We start from the raw sequence: 23,359 nt of genomic DNA, 5'->3' as shown, positions 1-23,359 counted from the left end.
AAAAGTTCAAAATTACTAAAAATCGTTTTTCTGCTATGCCATTAGGTATCGTGATAAAATTACCAAATTTAATCACACATTATAAAACTATAATTGCCAATTTTACCATAATGATTACCAAAGCACTTCGGTAAAAATTTACCAAGCTTTTTGGTGATTTCATAGAGCCGGAAACACGGTAAATTTTAGCATATTTAGATCGTTTTTGACGATACTTCTTTCTCGCTATTTAAAACCTGTCTTTCTCATACAAAAATTATTTAATCAAATATTAAATTTAACCACCATTGATTACTGAGTGTGAAATTTTTTCGCAGTTGATTGTTTTATAGAGGCTTTTAAAATATATAAAATTAATCCAATAACTAAACATGATGTTAAACACTGTTACATCACAAAAAGCCAAAATTGCCGCGCATCATTAAAAAAGTCGTAAACTTAAATATAAAAACAAAATTATTAAGTCTTTATCGTAAAGAATTTGCTAATTAGCTTTTCATAAAACTAAAATTATGCAAAGCTTAATTGCGCGATGAACACGGGGAACTCTAATTACTTTTTAAAGACATCAAAAGATTTACAACTTTTTGACAAAAGGTACAATGTCATTTATTTATAGATAACAAAGATAAATTAAGTTGCCCTTCACGATTCTTCAATATATATAACACAAAAAATATATAATCAGGAATTGTTATGAAATAAAAATGCGATGTTTAATGAATAATGTTATTAAAAAAACAAAATATTTTTGTATACAAGCTTTATTTCAAAATTAATTCTCTTAATTTAAAGGAGATAGAAAATATTTATTATATTATATTACTTAAAAAGTATTTTAATGCATCCAATTTCTAAATAATGATTAAGTTAAATATTTTGACATTAGAAGCTGACGGCAAAATGGCGAGACTAATAAAAATAAATTTTCAAGACCTATAAAAAGGTTACGATTATTGGCTCAATTCATTGCTTTGATAATTGATCGTAATGAAGGCAATAACTTTATTTAAACTTTTAATTTTGCTGCCCGTAATTTCGAAGCAAAAACATCACAAGTCTAATATTATAGTCAGTTATTAAGAAATTGTTTTCGTAATTTTTCATGAATATTAGTTTTTCTATTAATGTAATGTTGAAAAGAAGCAACAGTTGCGATACACTGCAGTTAATAACTGTAAATTCTACAGGGAAATTTTTTTTACGGAAAGAAGCTGTTTAAAGATAAATACAGATTTTTTTAATCGTAACCCAACCCCCGCACGGCAAAAAAGCCCCATTTTTTACAGACTGTCTCCGTATACTTGACGGTTTAAAGCTGTTTTTCACGAAACAGGTTTTTCTCTGTTTTTTCCTCTAATCATAAAAGGATTAAAATTGCTAGTTCAAATTCTAGTTTCTGATATGCAGTTTTGCTTACCTTAAGAGCATTTTATCTTTTTTCAAATCATTTTACGATTTTCTATAATTACTCTTACTTTACAGCAATTATTTTATGGTGTTTAACATCGTGTAAATAAAACTACTATTTGATTTCATTTTAAAAGTGAAACTCTATCTGATTATATCTGCTTTTTTCGGTAAGCTAAATTGCCAGACATTTTTACAAAGGTAGGCGAACTTGGTTTTTTAACGTTTTTACGTGTATACGAATTCAATAAGTAAAACTTTTAACATAAAGACAGTTTAAAATTTTTCTTCATAACCATAGCACTAAAGCTGCTGGTGCTCTTGGGGCAAAGCGTTCGCCTCCAAATGAAGTGACCCAGGATCGAATCCCGGCTGACATGTGACATGAATGAGAGATCAGTTTTGTCAAATATTTGTGATTTCGAGTTACGTCAAAAATTGAATGATTATATGGTCAAAATCATAGAAAAATAAAGTTAAAGATTTATGAATCGTCTAAGGTGAAAGTTTGTTTCTGAGAGTGCTTGTAAAAATATTGGCTTTTAGGGGTAAACGCAACGCTTAAAAATGGGGAAAAAAGAAAATGACATAAGAGCGTGTTTTTTCAATTTGTATAGAAATTGATATTTAATATGAAATTAGAATAAATTTTATTTTATTAATTTCAAAAAAAGAAGAAAAAAAATCAATATACAATTAAAATATGGCAGCGATGTTTAAATTACAAAAGTTTAATTTTGACTATGAAAACAGCGTGAAAAATATAACAGGCTGTTATATTTTAAGTGAATAAATAGTTAATTATTGATTATGTAAGAAAATAGTCTTTGGATGGAATCAACGTTAGGTTAATTTTGATATGTCTCAGAAGTAATCGATGATTTAACAATGAATTGAAAAAAAAGAAAATGTGCGATAAATGAGGAACTGAGAAAAAGAGGGAAATTCTTTTTTCCACTATGTTTTAAAATTAGTAATGAAATTGATCAACAGATAGCGCTACTAACTTAGAAGCCAGGTGTTGAAATTAACCACGACTCGCTGCAACAACGAGATGAAGTTTGAAAACAAAGTTAACAGACACCTTAGCAAATTTTTTGAAGGAATGGTCTAAAATGCAGCAGAACATATTATTTATATTTTTCTAGTCAGTGGCGCCATCTTTTGACAAGCTTTTTATTTGATTTACGATTATTGTGAGAATAAATTAACTTGTTTCTTAAGCAAAACATCTTTCTCTGTTTTCATTCTATTTTTTTCAAATAATTGGTAAATTCCAGAGGAACCAGTATATAATATCACAATTAAGAGTAATAATCTATAAGAGTACTTCAATCACAGAGCTGTAAAACATATAACATGCAAAAAACGTAAAATATCGTCGCATAAGAATAGTAAGGGAGGAGATAATTGTGTTTAAAATAATAATATAACTTTCAATGCAGAAGATGACAGAATACTGAAGATAACTTTCAATACAGAAGATATTTTCGTGTTTTTGGTCGCTGGAGTAGATTTTTCTAAAACTTTAACTAGTATTGCTTAAAATGTAAAACTGAAACTGTAGTCTTCTGAAATGATTAACTACGCACAAAGTCTAAATTAAGTAAATACAGTTCAGAGCTTGAATACAATATAATAAGTCTATGTTAAACTAATTAGTTTCACTTTGATTAATTGACTTGCAGCAGTAATGATAGGGTCGTTGTAAAATACTAAATAGAACTCTCTCGGGACTTGCAACCAATTAATTTGAAGGAATGTATACCCTTTTAATTTCTCAAGTAGCTAATCTTCGAAGTAAAGGTTTGTTTCGTTATAAAAAAGAAATTATAAGGCGTTTTCGTGTTTTAAATCTCGATATTTTCTAACAGTTTACGACTGTTTAATTAAATCTGAAATTCCTACGCATTTAATACAGTGATACTTCGTATTTAATATATTTGCTTTATATTATAATTTGTCGGTTAAATGCTATAAAATTGGTATTATTTAAAGAACGTGAAGTTAGTTAGTATGATTTTTATACACCTATACTGGTGAATTAGTATTTGGAGAACCAAAAAGTATTTCGGTTAGAATTATGATAAGAATTTGAACAATAAAATTTAGTTATTGCCCTTGGTGCAAAGTTTTTTATTATTATTGATTTTTGGATTAAATTGACAGAATCAGAAATATATGATCATTTAGGTAATTTTATTATCAGATAATTTAAGCTTTTGCTAATTAATATTAATAAATAATAAGATAAACTAAATTTCTTAGTCATTTTTTTAAAATAACGGTTATTTGAAAGCATTGCATATCTGCTCCAAAGTAATAGATTTTGGTTATCGAATACTTCATGTTAAAAGAAACTGCCTTAATAAATACTTTTATTTTCCTAAATTTATAGAGGAAACCGCCATGGCATTTGCGTTTCAAATCAGTTCAGCATAAGTGTTTCGTATTGGCTAAAATGTATTAGATATCACATGATCAATTAAAGAACCTTTTATTAACAATTCTACTCAGGGAAAACATAACATAACAACTGAAACATTAAGATATTCATTAACAGCCACATAGGACCTGCATTGAGATATGCTTTTTTTATTTCATTTCTTTAAAACGACAGTGGACTGATCTTAAAGACACGGTTCCCAGTAGATTGCTGAAATCAAGCATCACTGGCAATGGTCACTGAGCTGGTGATGATCACTTTGATCAGCCTAAGTAGGGACTCAGGGTGCATGGTATCTGTCCTAGTTAAACTGTTCTATCGTATACTCGACTTCGACCACTGGTAATCGGGCTTCCAAAGCGAGGGAGCTGTTCCCTCTGCAGATTCTCAAAATTGTGAGAGTATATTTGCGGATCATCCTCAGGGATGTTTCCCAGATCATCACCAATAGCCCATTGTGCGAGCTGTGGTGACTCAGGGATAGAGCACTCGCCTTCCGATAAGGTTCGAATCCCAGCAATTGTTGGTCGTTAATAATTCCGCACCCAGCTCGCATCGACCACAGTGCTGACATAAAATATCCTCAGTAGTAGACAGATCATGGGTTAGAGTTCCTTTGCTTTCTTATTAACTGTGGGTGGTTTTCGTGGCTTTTCTCCTCATGCAACACAAATGTGGATTAGTTTCATTAAAAAGTCCTTCACGAAGGCGAATTTCTCCCAATACGTATCCAGGAGTTCCCTTGTCTTCTATATTGGACTCAAAATAACAAGGTTACGTTGTTGAACATTAGTAGTGGTAAACCCAAAAATTGGGTAGGCTGTTCAACGATGGTTATAAAATATTAAAAACACAACTGTAATATACAAAATAAATTTCTACTATTACCAATTCTGTTTATTTATTTGTTCCTTCTTTATTTATTTATGTATTTATTAATTTTCCTTGTTTCTTCTTATTATAGGATTGCAACATAAATAAGCTACAGAAATTTTATTATTCATTCTTAATTGCATATGCTTCGCTATTATTAATGAATGTCAACAAAACTCGAGTTTTCATATTAAATCAACTTAGCGAAAGTATTTTAGATGAGTTAAGATATTTCATTAAACATTTAGATGCAAATTATATTACACAAAAAATAATTGAGTTGTTGATAAAGTTTTATTTTTATTAAAGGAAAAGAAGTTGTTCCAAGAAACCCCAAATATCACTCTCGAAACTCATAATTGAATTCAGTTTTATGCGATAGAGATAATGAAAAAAATTACTTAAAAAACAACAAAGCAGTAAGTACCCTTCTAACAAGTAATTCATATTCAAGTTTTCTTGCACAAATAAAGTTTTTTTATTAATTCAGTTAAAGTTGTTAACGAACGAAAAGAAAAGTTGAATGATACTTTTTGATTTATTGTTAAAAGTAAACAAACGGGGTTAATTGAATTTTATACTTGAATCTCTAAAGTACTTTTGCTTTTTTTAATTTATTTGTATTAATTTTTTTATTTTTTATGCCTTACCTTTTCTTATAAATTCAAAAAGCTCTTAATTGGATCGCATATGATTTGAATGAGAATTTGTTAAAGGCTGTTTTTGAAGGAATATGCAGTTCGGAGTAAATAAGCTATGAAAGAAATAATCCCGAATATAACTTAAAAACGCAAATTAACATATAATTATCATATCATTCTTATGAGCTGAATAAAAATATTATTTTTACGCAAGGAAATATAACAGAAATTTCAGCTTTTGTTTATCCCATTTTATCTTCCTCATAAACATACGTAATTATCAAATTTGATATTCAAATCGTGAGAGAGTTATCAAAAATAAATTAAAGATAATACTTAATTTTTTTAAGCGCTAATTTCAAATAAATCAGCAGAATTAGTTATAAAAATAGAGAATAAATAAGACACTGAAAATTTTAAGATACATTCCAATTATTATAGAATCGATTTACTTCCAGAAATTTGCTTTACAACTGAATTATTTAAGATATTTTAATTACTTTTAAACTAAACTAGCTGAAACTTAAAGAAGTTAATAATACTACAACATGAACTACTAATCAAGGAAAAACATCCTTATTAATATTTATAAATTCCAAGTGGGGTATAAAGCTGAAAAATATCATAATGAAAGTGAATTTTATTAAAAGAAATCATGAAAGCAAAGTACGCATTAATATAGACTATGTATGAAGCCGTAAAGGATCAGGGGATAGAGCGCTCGCCCCCCAATGTGGTGTTCCGGAATCAAATCCCAGGGATGGTAGATCGATACGATTTCCGCACATCTTCTGAAGTTCAGCTAGATCTTAAAACTGAACTCGAGTCTTCACCCAGTTGCAAAGAAAATTTTTCAATGATAAAAGGGGAACAATGTTGCTTACAAGTTAAAAAATATATGGGAAATAAAAAAATATTAAAAGTACCAAGGTTTTTTCTATCAACCTTAAAAAAATTATAAAATTTTTAATTTTCAATCTGCATTTTAAGAGTAAATTTTTAAGGTAATATTTTCAACGAATAATTTTAAACTATATCACAAAAATACATACCATATAGCAATACTCAAACTAGTTGAATCTATATTAAAACACTAATTTACTTGAGATAAATTTAGTGCCGAACTTAATATCTTTATTTCATTCTTGCTTTATATTTTCAAAAAATTTATTTCCAAATTTATAGCCTTGTCTTTAAAATTGTAATGTCAATAAAGTCGATAGCGGTTTGTCAAATATATTATAAGTCAATATTATTCTTTTAAATAGAGCGATTAAAGTTATAAAATATTAACTATATCTAATACTATGTGCTAAATAACTTGAAACTTTTTGTGGCAATAAATATTCATCATTACTCATCTACAGAAAAAAGTACCAAAAATATTTCAACTTCCAAATAATATCACTAAATTCCCCATTCGCTTCTCATTCCCTAGATATTAAGAAACATATCGCAAGTCTGAAAAAGGCACTTCTTTCACCGTTTCATTACATTTAAACATTTATCACATACGAAATATATTATAAGCAAATATCATCCTTTCAAATAGAGCGATTAAAGTTATAAAAATAATAATTATATCTAATACTATGTACAAAATAACTTAAAACTATTTATGGCAATAAATATTCATCACTTCTCATCTACAGAAAAAAGTACCAAAACTAATTTAACTTTCAAATAATGCCACTAAATTCTCCATTCACTATATATTTCAAAATATATCGCATGTCTGAAAAAAGCACTTCCACCTCCGTTTCATAAGTTTAAAACATTTATCGTATACGAACCTCAACCGACTGAAGAAAAAAAACCCGACTCAGAGAAAAACAATCCTTTGGAAACGAATTAAACGGCAATGGAGATAAATTTTAATGTAAAAACAGTCGATGGTGGTTTACAAAATATATTATAACCGAATATGACCATTTCAAATAGAGCAGCTAAAGTTATAAAAATAATAATTATATCTAATACTCTGTGTTAAAATAACTTTTTGTGGTGATAAATATTCATCATTTCTCATCCATATAAGAAAGTACCAAAAATAATTTAGCCATCAAACAATACAACTAAATTCTCCATTCACTTATCATTCACTTGATATTTAGAAACATATCGCTTGTCTGAAAAAAACACTTCCTTCACCGTTTCATTAGTTTAAAACATTTATCGTATACGAACTTCAACCGACCGAAGAAAAAAAACCCCGACGCAGAGAAAAACAATCCTTTGGAAACGAATTAAACGGCAATGGAGGTAAAAAGCAAAAACAGAAGGAACAGACGGACCTCAATACTATAAATATCATGGCATTGCAGATGGCTCACTAAGTGAGCCATGCATGTACAGATGATAGAACAAAGACTAGGAAAGGCCTCTCTAATATGTGGCGGCAAGGTCTGTATGCACACATCTAACTCTCTTAAAGACTTTTATACTGACAGACAACCCCAATTGAACAAACACAGAAACTTCAGAGGTGGCAAAACCTTGCTAGCTCTCTGTGTATCGCACTTGCCCGGATATATAAATAGCTCTCTTCTTTTCCTTTGCATTATTCCCTCAAATGAGATAAGGTAGGGAGTGTGTGTGTTTTTTTCTTTGTCTATTTTTGAAAGTAGTTTTTTCTTTTTGTGTTCGAGTGTTTACCTAGAGTTTTGTTTCGATGTTCATGACTTCTTGAATTTTTTGAATACTCGGTGTTAGAAGGGCATCTTTGTTTTTGATGAAAAGAGCTTTTTTTTATATTTCAGATAAAATATTTTTAAGTGGTGCTAGGAATGTTCTACATATGTTTTGCTGTTGTTTTGGAGATTAAGTGTTGTTCTAACCAAACAATGCGTATTAAAATAACAACATTAATATTTTATTAAAGTATTTGAAGACATAAGATACAATATTTTTATAAAATTAAAAGTCTTGATTAATATATAGAGGCAATTGAATATTTTCATTTTTTAACTACTTTTAATTTCTTAGAACTAGACGCAGTGAAGATTTTTATTGCATATGTGGTAGGGTTAATTTTATTGAAGAACTGGTGTTGAACATTCGATTCATTTCTGGATTTGCTGTTTTTAATGTTCAATTCCGTATCTTTATAATTTTGAACCTATCCCAAAAGACAAAGGAGTTCTTGGATCAATTGATCAAGCATTTAAAGAAATTAGATTTAATGGAAAATTTTTTAGATGATACTGACCCGCATTTGAGATGCATTAAAAGGATAACATAAAAAAAAAATACTCTTCGTGGTTAACCGGTTGGCAAAAGGATTCTAACCCATTATTCTTAGAGTTTTCTAACCTAAAGATATTTTTACGTCAGCACTTGTGGTCGATGTAAGTTGGCAGCAGAATTTGTATCAACCAGTCATCACTTAGATTCAAACCTAATTCATTTACAACTGGTGTTTTCATTTGAGAATAGGTTGCTTTTTAAAGTAAATAGTTAACATTTTTTTTCATGTTTTGTATCTATTTAATTTAAGCAAAACATTTGTATCCACCATAATACATCGACAACAAAAAATAGTATATTATTATGAATATAAAATTAAGAAAATGTTCTTTCATAAAATCTGAAGAGGTAACCAAAAAGAAAAAATTTTCAATTTTATTGAATGTAATCGGACTATTTTTCTCTTTAATGCAATACAATAGTTCGAGCGTTAAGAGTTAAACAAAAATTAAAGATTTTGCTGCAAGAAAACAGATGTAGCTGAAATTACGTTTTAATTTTTGTTAATGAACCTGTTGAAATTAGATGAAATAAATTAATACAAACGCTTGTGTTTGATTACAGAAATTTAGAGTTTTAAGCAAAAGTGTTGATCGAGAATAAAAAGTATGGTCAGAATTACCAGGCAATGGTCAAATTTACCATGTTTCTGAATTTGGTAAATGTGGTAAAATTTTGTAACTTTATCATGATATCTTACAACAATTCTACAATACAATTAACAACCATTTATATGGTTTTTAATTGTATTTACTTTTCGATTTTTTTTACTAAATGCGTTGTAATATGAACTACAATTTCGAAAACCAGAATTTCCAGCAAACCGTTTACCAGATGAACGCAAAACTTACCAAACGAATGTTTTAAATACAGTATATTTTGGTTTATTATCCAGAATTTGGTTTTGGTTTTATTTAACCAGAAATGTCATTAGCCTACAGTACAGTAATTTTATCAGAGTGTTTTTCTTCCGTGTGAAATATTGTTCGAATAAAGAGATCTTCTACCTCGTAATTTTTTTTACAGCCCTTCAAAGTTAACAAACAAAAACACCAATTTAATAGTTCTACAATTTCATTCATTTATTGTGAAAAGAAATATTATTTTTGAAGTATTCCCTTTTTGAAATATTCCCTTCCTGAAATATTCCTTTTTTGAAATATTCCCTTTTTGAATGAGATATGTTATTCTGAACTAAACTCAGTGGCGCGACAGCCCATAGAAGGCCAAGGTCTACTGTGCCCACCTCAGTTTTTTTGCCTTGGGCTCTGGGGTGCAGGAGCCGGGCAGGTGGTCAGCCGAATGCCGAACCCCCAGTGTTAAGTTCCCAAGCATGCTTGGAACTCATTTATCGACCTACTGAAGGGATGAAAGGCTGAGTCAACTTTGCCACCGCGCGTCAAATATATTATTCGACCTAGTGCTAGTTCCTTGAGATTTAAAAAAAAATTCAATAAAAAAAAACAGGAATTGTTTGCTACATTTGATAATTTTGGCTATTTCTACAGGTTAATTAGTGAACTTCAACCTTCCCTATGGAATGATATTCAAAATATTAGAACAATTACAATCCATCTTGTCGAGTTCTAGCTTATCATAGCAAAGATTTCTTTACATTGTTTCAAAGCAATTCCAGCAGAAATATTTTTGTCGTTGAAATTTATGTCTGCGGCCGTGTCTCAAAATATAAATTTCCATTAAAATAGTCCGAGAAAGCAAGAAACAGTTCATACTACCGAACAAAATCTAAAATGTTCGCAGGTTCTGGAAAAGCGCCAACCAGTGTCTTGGCATTGATACCGTCATAGAAAAGACACTGAAGCCAACGCACCGAAATAGTTCGGCAGCCAAAAAACAACAGCTTCCAGAGGAATTCTTAAAAGAATAACTCGTGTACAGAACTAAGTTTGAGTTTTACAATAGGACAATCGCAGTTGATGTTGGAAATTATCGTTTAGTATTTGAACATAATGCTTTTGAAATAACTTCATTACAGCTTTCTTGGCATTGGTTAGTTTTTTTTTTATCACATTGAGAGGCGCCACATTTCAAGTAGTTTAAGCGTAATTATAATTAACTTATTTAAATTAGAAAAACAAATAATATAAATAAATTAAATACGATAGAAAATATATAAGCAATTATTCTCGGATTTCAAGTTTATAATTCGCTTTTTTAGTGGAATTTGTTTTTTATTTTATAATCGTTGTTAAACAGCCGACCCAGTTCTGAGTTTACGACTACCAATGTTCAACTCAGAAGTCTTGTAATTTTGACCACACTCCCGAAGACACGAGAACTTCTGGATCAAGTATTGGGTGAAATTTGTCTTCGTGGAGGACTTTCTGATGGAACTAAACCACACTTGGGTTTCATGGTGTTTAAAATCACGAAAAACTCCTACGGTTAGCCTGACGGCAAGGAGACACAAACCCGTCAACTATTAAGGATATTTTACGTCCTCATTTATTTAGTGGGCGTATCGACCAGCCATCGCTAGGATTCAAAGCCCGTGTCGCCTCATTGGGAGGTGAGCTATCAATCACCTGAGCCTACTCGGCACTTAATTTTAGGTATCATATCATTTGAAAAAATATTAATAATAAACATTTTAGGTCTTTAAATATTGTCCATGAAAAAATTCAGAAATTTTCTGTTTTCAACTCTGAAATTTTGATAAATGATTCTCCTGAACCTGATGAAGAATTTTCTAGTAGATTCCTATGGAAAAAAAATTCATAAATTTTCTGTTTTCAACTCTGAAATTTTGATTTTGATAAATGATTCTTCTGAACCTGATGAAGAATTTCTAGTAGATTCTCGTGAAAAAAAATCAGAAATTTTCTGTTTTCAACTCTTTGTAATTTTGATTTATAAAAATGATTCTCCAGAATCTGATGAAGAATTTTCTAGTAGATTCCTATGGAAAAAAAATTCAGAAATTTTCTGTTTTCAACTCTGAAATTTTGATTTTGATAAATGATTCTCCTGAACCTGACGAAGAATTTCAAGTAGATTCTCATGAGAAAAAAAATCAGAAATTTTCTGTCTTCAACTCTTTGTAATTTTGATTTATAAAAATGATTCTCCAGAACCTGATGAAGAATTTTCTAGTAGATTCCTATGGAAAAAAAATTCAGAAATTTTCTGTTTTCAACTCTGAAATTTTGATTTTGATAAATGATTCTCCTGAACCTGATGAAGAATTTTCCAGTAGATTCCTATGGAAAAAAAAATTCAGAAATTTTCTGTTTTCAACTCTGAAATTTTGATTTTGATAAATGATTCTTCTGAACCTGAAGAAGAATTTCTAGTAGATTCTCATGAAAAAAAAAATCAGAAATTTTCTGTTTTCAACTCTTTGTAATTTTGATTTACAAAAATGATTTTCCAGAACCTGATGAAGAATTTCTAGTAGATTCTCACGAAATTTTTGTTTCAGTGTGCCTTAACCTAGAACCCAGAAGGACTCGCCAAAAATTTTTTTAATGATCCAATGATCTGATTCCTAGAATACTAGACACCTGTTCATTTCGTTTTTATTAATAGATGAGTTTTCCATCTTTATCTGCTTTTTATGAATATTTAGAAGACATTTCCGGCCTTCTCTTCCTTCTACAATCATTTTATCAGTTACTGGGGTCATATAATGATCCTATTCGACTTTCAGTTTCTCCAACAACTCATTTTATTTCTCGTGGCAAATGAGTTTAGTGGGTTAAAGTGATTTCTATTTGCTTACAATATTCATTTACGTTCTATTGAAATAAGTACAAGAACTTATTTTCTACATAACAGAAATTCACTGTCTGTATATAAATACTGACGGTGATACCTAGCTGTATAGAAAAAATTAAAGTGCATGTTTTATTTTACTTATTAATGATCAATAACAGCAAGCGTGAGGTTAATCCGAGTTTGACTCATGAACTACGAGTTCAAATATTAAACAGTCGTTACCTGGAATCACAAAAATAGAAATCAGAAACTTCTTAAAAAAGGAAGTTTTGTTCGGAAATTAGAGGGAAACTGAGATTAGCAATTTATGTACATTTTGTTTTGCAACGAACATATAATTTCTGCGTGTAATTACTGTCCAAAAAATAATAAATAATAATTTCTACATGCACTTAAGTTTGCATTAAAACAATCATATGAAGCGTAATATAATAGTTTATATACTAATTAAGAGGTAAGGGAATATCGTGTTTTATTAAACTTTATTACAAGAATAATGGTAAAATGCTTCAAAATAGTTAAGCAATAAACATTCAGCGTCTAAGTTTTAAAGTGTCTTCATTCAGTGGACGTGCGTCTTCCCGGGTGGCCAATTTTTAATTCAGCGGCCTTTAACGACTCCCTCTCCCTCCCTCCCACTCTCTCTCTCTCTTTTTTGTTTGTTTTTTTTGAGATTTTTTTCTTTGCTGTAGTTGGTAACAATCACAATGCTAACTTTTATTTCATTTAAAATTTGCTACCTAATCCAAAAAAGGAAGTAAAAAATCAAGCATTTTTAAGAAAATGCCAAACAAAAATCATATAGGGCACTGCCCGCCTGCCGAAGACTCTCCTTGTAGTAAATGGTGACTGATGCATGTTAAATCTGTCAAGTAACAAAGTCCTCTATGTTCTCATAATAAATCATACCTCTTGGGTTGCTGATCCAGGAGTTTTCTTGTCTTCTGGATTGGTTCAAAGTTACAAGGCTACGGAGTTGAACATTAGTGGTCGAAAACCAAAAATTGGGTCGGCTATTAAACTACGGTTATAAAATAAAATAAAACGAGATAGTGGGAGCCGTGATAGGTCAGGGGATAGAGTGTTCGCCTTCCAATGAGGTGAACCAGGTTCGAATCCCAGCAATGGTTGATAGACGCGAATTCCGCATCCTGCTTACACCGACCACAGTGCTGACATAAAATACCCTCAGTGGTTGGCGGATCATGGGTTAGAGTCCCCTTGCCATCAGGCTAACCGTGGCAGGTCTTCGCAGTTCTCCTTTCCATGTAACGCAAATGCTGGTAAGTTTCTTAAAAAAAACCTCCACGAAGGCAAATGTCTCCCAATACTTGATTCAGGAGTTTCCTTGTCTTCTGGATTGGGTTTAAAATTACAAGGCTAAGGAGTCGTAAACCCTAAATTGGGTCTGCTGCTCAACGACGGTTATAATATTAAAATAAATATTTGCAGCAATTGCATACAAAACTAAATTATAAAGCTGTATGTTTTCAATTCAAATAAAAGGAAATGCGTTTATAGAATTAATTCTCATTGACTTTTTTAATTTCTTTCCTCTTTTTACTGTTGTTAACTGTATGAATATCATCTAAAATACCAGGAAAAATTTGTTAAAGGAGTGTATATAATAAAATTAGGTAATCAGCTTTTTAATTAGCATTCAATTGACTTACATAATTTAATTTATTGTAAGCAAAAAACATTAGAACTGAAATAATCCTTAAAGTAAATGGAACAGAAAATCATATATTTTATGCGACTTCTCATAATGTAATCAAGTGGGAAGAAAAAAAAACAGCTTTGAATAATTATCTTTGATCAATTCATTAGCAATGGTATAAAAAGTGCGAACTCATACTTTTTTCGTCAATGATTGAATTCCTCTTTTGCTGAATTACGAACTTTAATTATATTTCGAAAGTAATACTTTATTTATTTCTGAAAAAAAATTACTTTTCTTTGCCGAGTTTACATTTGTTTTTACTTTTAGTAATGGATTTTATTTAACTTTTGAAAACCAACAAAAATAATTAAACAAAATGTGTAGATTTTCAATTACAACAGTGATTTTGAAAATTAATGGTAGCTAAATTATGTAAATATTTATCAACTGAAAGTTAACTGAGTGCTGCCAAAGAATAAAAAGAAACTAAAGGAAAAAATATTGGATCATAAATTAGTCAGAAGAATAAGAAGATTAGTTACCATTATTTTTTTAATTTTCCTGTTACATGCAATTAATGTGGTTGAATATATTTAAAAAAAGCTTAATTTTTTTTCGCTAATAACATAAGAAACATCAAATAAGTTTAAACCCGCTATCATTATATTACGCCGTTTTAAATAGTAGTGCAGTTAAGTAGTATAAGTTAGTTATATAAGTTAGTTGCATAATATTGAATAAAGTATTATAAAGATAGTTATATAGTTGAACGGTTGAGAGTTAAAATAAGTGATATGGTAAGAAAAACAACTTATTTTCAGTTTTTTTTAAAGTTTAAATCCACTTTAATTATACCAAACCTCTTTACATAGGTCAGTTGCATAGTATAAAGTTACTTTGATAATTACGTAGTGGAAAGATTGAAAGTAAAAAATTGTGTTTTATTATTTTATATTTTTTTAATTTAATTTTCTGTATTTCTAATTCCTAAGTTTTGCTTGCAAATGTTCTTATTTGCATAAATAATTTCGTGAAGTCCTTTTATTAATTTCTGAATGAAAATTAAAAAAAGGTCTTCACTTTATAATTATTTTCAGAATGAAATTAAAAGAATAACTTCACGGCTTGGAATTAATTTTGCAAATCACTAATTTTTTTATTATTCCATTTATATATTTTTTACTTCCTTTTTTTATTTAAACGAAAGCAAAATAAATAAAAATTGGAGAAAAGAGTATTTACAAATCAATGATTTATAATATGCATTAAAATTTAAGTAATATTTCCAAGTAAATTTCAAAAGCGACCTTTACTTTAAATATTACAAAATTTTTTATTCAAATTCATCTTCATGTATGGTATACAAAATGGGTATTGCTTTAGTGCCACATTTTTTATTACAAACAACAAAATAATTTTTTTTTTGCAACATATGCGGCATTTATTTTTCACTATTTAAAATAACTACTCTATTAGAATTTTCATTACAAAATTACGATTAAATAACCAGCAGTAGTCTGCTCATCCAATTTACAATAAAGTTTACGGTAAAGAATATTTTTTTTAGCTTTAAAGTTTTGAAACTGTTTTCAACTAATATGGTTAAAAAACCATGAATACAAAACTATACGGCTTTTAACCATTAACAACATACATAGGAATACCGGCCTATTTTTACGATAACCAGATATATGGTGCTGCCATCTATACCAGAATTGTATTCTAATAGCATGGGTCACAAATTGGGGAGTGCAGGATAGTGGAAATTCTTCATGTATGGAAGCAAATGAAGGAAATATTGAGGTGTCAACCCTCGGATTCAAACCCGCGTTCTGTCAGTAACGAGCTTGAAAAATTAGCTTTCTCTCATGTATAATATGTACCAATCAGTAAGGTACTGATTCCAATACCAATATGTAACAATCAGTAAGACTTCATTAGGTGGGTCAAGCTGGTGCGATAAAATTCTTATTCATCAACCGTTTTAGTTGTTAAACGGTTTTTCTCACAGTCAATAGTTTGAATGCCATCTTATTTGACTGTTGCTTTCAGTATGGTAGTATGGTATGCCGTATTTAAGCAATTTTTTCGAGAAATTTTAAACTTTGCATCTGTAATGACATAAATATGAATGATTCCAACTATGCCTTAATTTATTTTTTAATCTGCATGTCTCTTCATTTTATTGTAACTTTACATTAAAAAAAGCACATTTTTCAAAGCTACCCTTGAATCTCTAACAGCAATAAAATGTATAAATATGCATTTATATAATTATTATTGTTGTAATATCATTAGATATTAAGCGTAATCTCAAAAAAGGATAATACTCATTAAAACAAAAACAGAGTCAAATTAATTAACTAACCATTTTAATTGAACCTAGCGGTTTAAAAAAAGTTTGTTAAGTAACGGTTAAATAAAGGTTTATTTAGTTAGTTAATAAGCAATTATTAAATGATGTCAGCTTTTTAGAAAAAAATATTGTGCTTTATTTTATCTTCTCAACCTTTTGCTTCGTTTCTTTTATCAGAAATCGTTGCCAAAGCATAAGAAAGGAGCACAAGATGAAAAATGGACTAATTTGAAATGTGGTAACCCTAAAGCTGAAAATGGAAAACAGGACACCTTAAAATAATGCGTTAAATGTGCAAAGTTGATTAATAGCTGGATTTAGGTAAAGATTTTTTCATTTTTTTTTAAAGTGTGGAAATAAATGATTTTCATTATATTACCTCGAACTGGGAGATTTAAGGATGATGATAATTCTGGGTGTTTAAAATGATGTTAAATATCTGAAAGTCAGTTTTTTAAAAGTAACTGAAAATTTAGGATTTGTGCTTGCTAATAATTTGTTAACAATCTGTTTTTTTTATTGTTTTATATTTTATTATCTTTTTGGTGCAGATGGGACACAGATGGCTTTAAGAAATTTTCTTGATGCTCTAATCACAAGAAAATATATTTTGTTTTCTTTAATTATATAAAAAAAACGATCTACCTGATACTAAAAAACCTGTTAGATTATCATTATTACATTTGTAGTAAAATCTAAAATCTAAAAACGTAGTTATAATTTTTTTATTCATATTGAAAAAATTATAAATAGTTTTTTTTTTAAATTATAGAAATTTCAATGATAAATAACTGTTTCTTATAGATCTAAACAGCTACAAATAAGTACACATTTGAAAAATAATTGTTTGGAAGTGAGCCGTATTTGGAATATTTTACCTTTAACGCAGAAAAAGACACCGGTGTCTCATGCTGTATTTCATAACCATAAATTATTGAAATGGTAAATCAAGAAAATATATCTCTATATCTGAGAACAAAACATATCTCAACTGCAACCTAACTACAATATCCAGTTCAATTTCATTTTTATGGTTTGGAAACCATGCCAGTTGTATGTGGTCACAAAACCGTATAGTTTTGTATTCAAAGCTTCGTAACCATACCAAATGTAAATGGTTTCGAAAACGCAAATGTAAAAAAATGTTCCTAGTTATAAACTTTATTATTAATTTAATGGACTGAGTGCTGCCGTTTACTTTACAATAATTTTAGAATGAAAAATTTAGCAGGAAAATGCACGTACTTTAAAATTAGAAACTAAATAACTTAATCAATATAAAGAAAGAATAAATAAAAACGAAACGATTGCTAAGTCGTGATGCTTTGAGCAACAGTAATACGACAAAATTCTTAATTAATTTTAAAAAAAATAATTGTGGAATAATTTTTTTTATTTTTACGTAATGTCTGGTAATTTTTACGAATACATCATATTTTTCATGGAAAGCAGCATGACTTGTTTGCGCATTTCTTGAGTTTGAAAAAACTCAATTTTTTCTTGATGTTTTTTTTTAATCATCATATGTTTCTATTACATGTACAATCAACTTAACTAAATTATCTTATTGGAGTAATTATTGCGTGTTAAATTCGGAAAAATATTGATGTTTTCGAAACAAATTATCTGATTTTTGAAGGAAAGTAAGATAAAGTAAGTATAATGTATTAAGTAAGTAATAATGAAAAGGTATGATGCTATAACATATGCAAAATGATTAAAATACGATGATAAAATCGTGATGAAGATTTAGTACGATGAAACAAGAGGGACATAAATTACATCATGTTGTTAGAGGAAATATTAAAAGCCAGCATATCTCAACTAATCAAATCATACAATCACAATGAAGATTAAGCAGCAGAAGATAGAATGTCAATAATATAAGTTTAATTTAATAGTTTAAATGTTATACCAAAAATAGTCCTTGTAGCATTTCAATATAGAATAAGCATTAACTGTACTTAAAATGATATTATTTCAAGAAAAAGTGAAAATAATTTGTTAATTTACAATACTGGTACAAATTGGAGAAGAAGATAAGACTACGAATTTTTGAAGTAAGCTACACCTAAACTCCGATGATGCTATTAAATTAAGCTAGTAGTAAAAAGTAACTTTAATTTTATGAATACAGATATTTAAAAATTTGGGGAAGTTTTCTGTTTATTTAATATAATATGTTACAATAAATTTTTAAATATTCCGGAACTCAATTTTAAAAAGAAATTCTAAAGACGTATTGCAAAGATTTTTTTGTAATTTCATTTATTTATTTCAACAGTAATCAGATAACATTGTATCTTGATGTTTTTTTGAAAAGATTTAATCAGAATGGGTTAAGAGTACCAGGAAAACATAAAAAAAGCATTTTTTGAACGATTTGTTCTATATAATAAAGCAATAATTCCTCAAATTTTACAGATAACGTTTCTTATCTGCAATGCGTAAGCATACTTATCTACAAAGATATCAAAGTTTCTTTAAAGAAATATTTTTACATGTCTTTTACAACTCGAAAAGTAAGTAATTGAGAATATTTAACAAAGTTATGGAAAATTTTAAGCATGATAAGAATAAGATAAATATAAATTGAATGATAAAATAAAAAAATAATAAAATGATAAACGACGTAATTTTATTAATTACGTCGTTCATAAATTTCTAAGTTCTTCATATTTATGATAGACACTACCATACCACTTATGTTGAACACTACTAAGAAATAAATACATAACTGAAAGTTATATTCTGAGTTTTGCACAAAGCAAATGTATTGTCTCAGATTTAATCTTATTTTTTTTAAATAAATTATCAAGCACTTCTCTTTAGTATTTTTATTTCATTTTGAATAAGCTGGATATTTATGAATGGAATATTTATCATGGATTGTGGAACTAATGGATTTATGTAATCATGCTTCCATGTGCCATAATATGCAATCCATGCGATTATGGATTGTGTAACCCTCACCGCATACAGTATGTTTTTAATATAAATATAAAATAACCTTTGTAATTTACAAAATAGTTTTTCTAGAAAGTCACTGGAATGTTTTTATTCACTTCACAGAGAAAAAAAAAGTTCTGGTCAAGCTACCGCATAATATGGTAAAATCATTTCTGCCAAAAAAGGAAAAAAAATAATTCTGGTAATAAAAACCAAAACATACAGTATTTAAACCCCTCATTTAGTAATTTTTTCCTTCATACGGTAACGTTTTACCGGAAATTTTGTTTTTCAAAATTATAAATCTTACTACCACCCATTTAGTCAAAAATAAAAACTGAAAAGCAAATAAAATCGAAAGCATGGTTTTTTGAGAAGCTCTAAATTATCATAATAAAATTACCAAATTTTATAATTTATTATAAAACCATATTTTATGGTTAATTTTACCAAAATCATTACCAAAACACTTCAATAAAAATTACCAAGCTTTTTGATGTTTCCATAGAGCCAAACGCACTATCAACTTTACCATATTCTAGTAGTTTTGGCCATACTTTCTTACCAGCGTAAATGAAGAATTGATAACCTTCATGAAATCATCATTTATGTTTTGATTTGCATATCTGAAGCATATTAAAAACTATTTAAAGTCGGTAAAAATTATATGCCGCGAAATTGAAAGCAAAATGGCGCTATCTTTTCATTTGAAACAAAAATTAAAGTATTAGCTAGCAAACATTAAACGGAATTGTATTAAAAATAATAACTAAATTTTTCTTGTTGTTCTGAATATGTACACCACAACCAGTAAGTGTAGCATGATACTCAATTACGAAATTTTAAAATTTTATTATCAAGTTTTTTTTTCAATAAATTTTGCCTCATCTGTTAACAAGTTTCCAAAAACATACTTTGATAAAAAAGCATTTAATATTTCAAAGGAAACCCAGCATGAAGTTAAGCTGACTCAGAAATATTTATTGATTGATTAATATTGATTGATTTTTTATAGGGAACTTTTTCGGAGAGGAAAATCTCCTTTTTCTGTAAAAACATATTTAAAACTGATAAGATTGATATTTTCTTTTAATCTTGTCTTCAAAAAAAGAGAAAATATATACTTTTTATCTATGTATTATTTTACTTTTGAATACTGAATTGAATATTAATTTCTTCTGAATAACTACACAATTCTCGTAAACATATATCAATCCACTAGAGCATTATCTATTTAGAATTATATATTTAGAAACCATTGAGTCGTATACTATTTAACGAGCTACATAGTTACTTTTTTTCGTAGAAACTAGTATTCTAAATGGATGTTTTCATTAGTGTTCCTTTCTTTATGTAAGCCCATCGTTAGGGTTAACTTGATTGACATCTATATATAATATATTTCCTTAATTCTCACTAACGATGTAACAAAGCTTAGCATCTTCGCTTTTGCGTTTCCTATTTCTTTTTTAATTCTAATAACTAAGAACTAAGTTGGTAGTATCAAAGAATTTTATATCTCTAAATGAGTTTTGTAAATAAAACTGGCATAAAATATCTCATCTTGTAATAGATTTATATTAAAAGAACGTTTTAGACAATTTTCTATGGTATTAATTTAAAAACAATCACGTTCTAGTAATTAATGAATCGTTTCAGGGTATTTGACGTTTAAAAGAGCACACTTTAAAAGTTTTATTTTAGTTCAAAATTCAACAAACGGGTTGGGATGTTTAGCGTTTCAAAAATATGAAGCAAAAATTTTAATTTCTGTTTGGCCTTAAATGAAATTGGCTATTTTTAGTATCCTTAGTTGTAAATATTTTAGACTTTAATTGCAACACGCTTTAAACGTTTTATTACAGTTCAGGTTTCGTATAGCCAATGGTTTGAAATATTTGACTTTTCTGAAATGTGAAAAAAGACTTTAATTTACGTTTTGAAGTGGCGTCAAATGAAACTGGTTATTTTTAGTATCGTTAGTTGTGATATTTTAGACTTTTCATGCAACACATTTTAAACTTTTTTTATTTCAGATCAGTGTTCAAGTAGAAAACGGTTAGAAAAATTTGACGTATCTGAAATGTGAAACAAAGACTTTGAATTATGTTTTGAAGTGGTGTCAAATGAAACTGGTTTTTTTAAAAACTTGAGTTTTGATATTTCAGACTTTCAATGCAACATATTTTAAACTGTTTATTACAGTTCAGTTTTGTATATCAAATGGTTTGTTACATTTGGTGTATCAGAAATGTTAAACAAAGACATAATTATCGTTTTGAAGTGGTGTCAAATTAAATATGAAACTGGTATTTTTTTTGTATCTTAAGTAGCAATTATTTTACACTTTTAATACAGCATATTTCAAAATCTTTATTATAGTTCAGCTTTTACATAACAATGGGCTCCAAATAACTATTGGTCAGTAATTTTAATGGAGATATACTGGTCATAGATTTTCGTTCTGATATTTAGGATTGATTTACTTATTTAACCCATGACTGTGTTTTTTACATCAATTAAAATTAAATGCTGAACTGTTATTTTTATTCCCTCTTTACCGCATCTTTAGCTCATGACAAATGAAAATAAGTTAATTCAACGTAAGTTAAATAATATTTTGGAATAGTTTTTATTAAATAAATATTCTTTTAAATTTCAAAAGAATATTGTATCACGCATAATATAAAAGACAGGACAAAAACTAGAGTTTTTTCTAAATATTTCATACAAAATTCAAAAAATACATAAGAATAACGAGAGATAAAATGCAATTATCAGGGCATTGAACGGAAATAAGTAAGTAGCAAAATAGGAGATATCATATTTGTAATATAAGACAATCAGTTACTTGCACAACGCTGACTTTCAACCTATTATCAGATCCCGTAACAAGCTTATTTTCGCAGTAAATAACGATAACACCTAGTATTCGGAAATTATCAGAGATTTTAGGATAAAGAAAAGTTGCTGTTGCATATTTGATTGTCTTATTTTAGTTTAATAAAATCTATACTTTTTCTCAAATTCTTTTGCACACCACAATTACATACTACTTTTTTCTCGAAAAATAAAAACAATTAATAAGATAATACCATTACTAATTTGTTCTTGGAAATTAAATAATGAGGGTTACGGGAAATCAATTAAATAATAATCCCCCATTACTTAAATTTATTAAGCGATAAAAAAGATTTTTTAATCTGTGATAAACTTTGGCAAATGTTGTAAACATTTTTCTAATTATATCAGGATACCTTAGAGTATGGCATAAAATGAAGCTGTTAAATTTACTTTTCCGTTTTATTTTATTTATTACTTACATGTGTGGTAATACGAACTACAATTTAAAAAAGAAATTCCGGTAAACTGTTATCATATGAACGGACAAATTACGAAATGAATGGTTTAAATACCGTAAATATTTATTTGTTTAACCAGACATATATATATTTTTTAACAGAAACGAATTTGTTTCTGAGTAATAAAGTTGGTATCAAGGTTGTAAAAAGAAATAGATAAAGTACAAATGATGTTTACTACTTCATAGTGTTAAAATTATTAAATTTGAAGTCAATATTCTGCATTACAACATGGCCTCATATCCCCCCATAATATTGACCCATAATATTCAAACTGGAATACGTGTTATATTACCGGGTTATAGTGTACTCTACCAGAAGAAATAATTAGGGGCTTAATAGGGGGCCCACGATGTGGCCCTACATGTTACTATGTATGTATATATATAATAGTGTGTTGAATAGCGTTAAAATGAGGAGATTCAGATAGTGTGCATTTAAATCAAATAAACACTGCTTAAATACTACTAAATTGCTAACAAATTCTTTTTTTCTTATTGGCTCTCTTTAGACCAATTCAGCTTATTTCTAGTTAGTAAAAATGTTCGTTACCAAGAGGAAAACTTATACAGTTTGCAATTGCATTTAACGTAAAAGAGAGTACAGCTTTAATTGTGACATAAATACGTCTGTTAAGTTTATACAAATGCAACGGCAATTTAAAACTTTAAAACT

General features: G+C 28.6%; 1 protein-coding gene and 1 long non-coding RNA gene across 6 annotated transcripts in view; one reads left to right on the top strand and one right to left on the bottom strand.

The window, feature by feature from the left end:
• Positions 1 to 21,537, top strand: part of LOC139427215 (uncharacterized) — a 73,223-nt gene extending 51,686 nt beyond the window's left edge. The window contains exons 2-4 of the long non-coding RNA XR_011638351.2: positions 5,039 to 5,148; positions 16,551 to 16,694; positions 21,359 to 21,537. This is a non-coding gene — a long non-coding RNA (uncharacterized LOC139427215). The remainder of the gene's footprint in view (positions 1 to 5,038; positions 5,149 to 16,550; positions 16,695 to 21,358) is intronic.
• Positions 1 to 23,359, bottom strand: part of LOC107452633 (sodium/calcium exchanger 3) — a 257,682-nt gene that overhangs the window by 78,853 nt on the left and 155,470 nt on the right. The window lies entirely within an intron of this gene.

Source organism: Parasteatoda tepidariorum, chromosome 12 (genome assembly GCF_982258835.1).
Source record: "Parasteatoda tepidariorum strain Cologne lab strain chromosome 12, Ptep-v5.0, whole genome shotgun sequence".
NCBI classification, from domain to species: domain Eukaryota; kingdom Metazoa; phylum Arthropoda; class Arachnida; order Araneae; family Theridiidae; genus Parasteatoda; species Parasteatoda tepidariorum.
The sequence above is the reverse complement of the archived record's forward strand: the minus strand, read 5'-3'. Positions and strand labels throughout refer to the sequence as shown.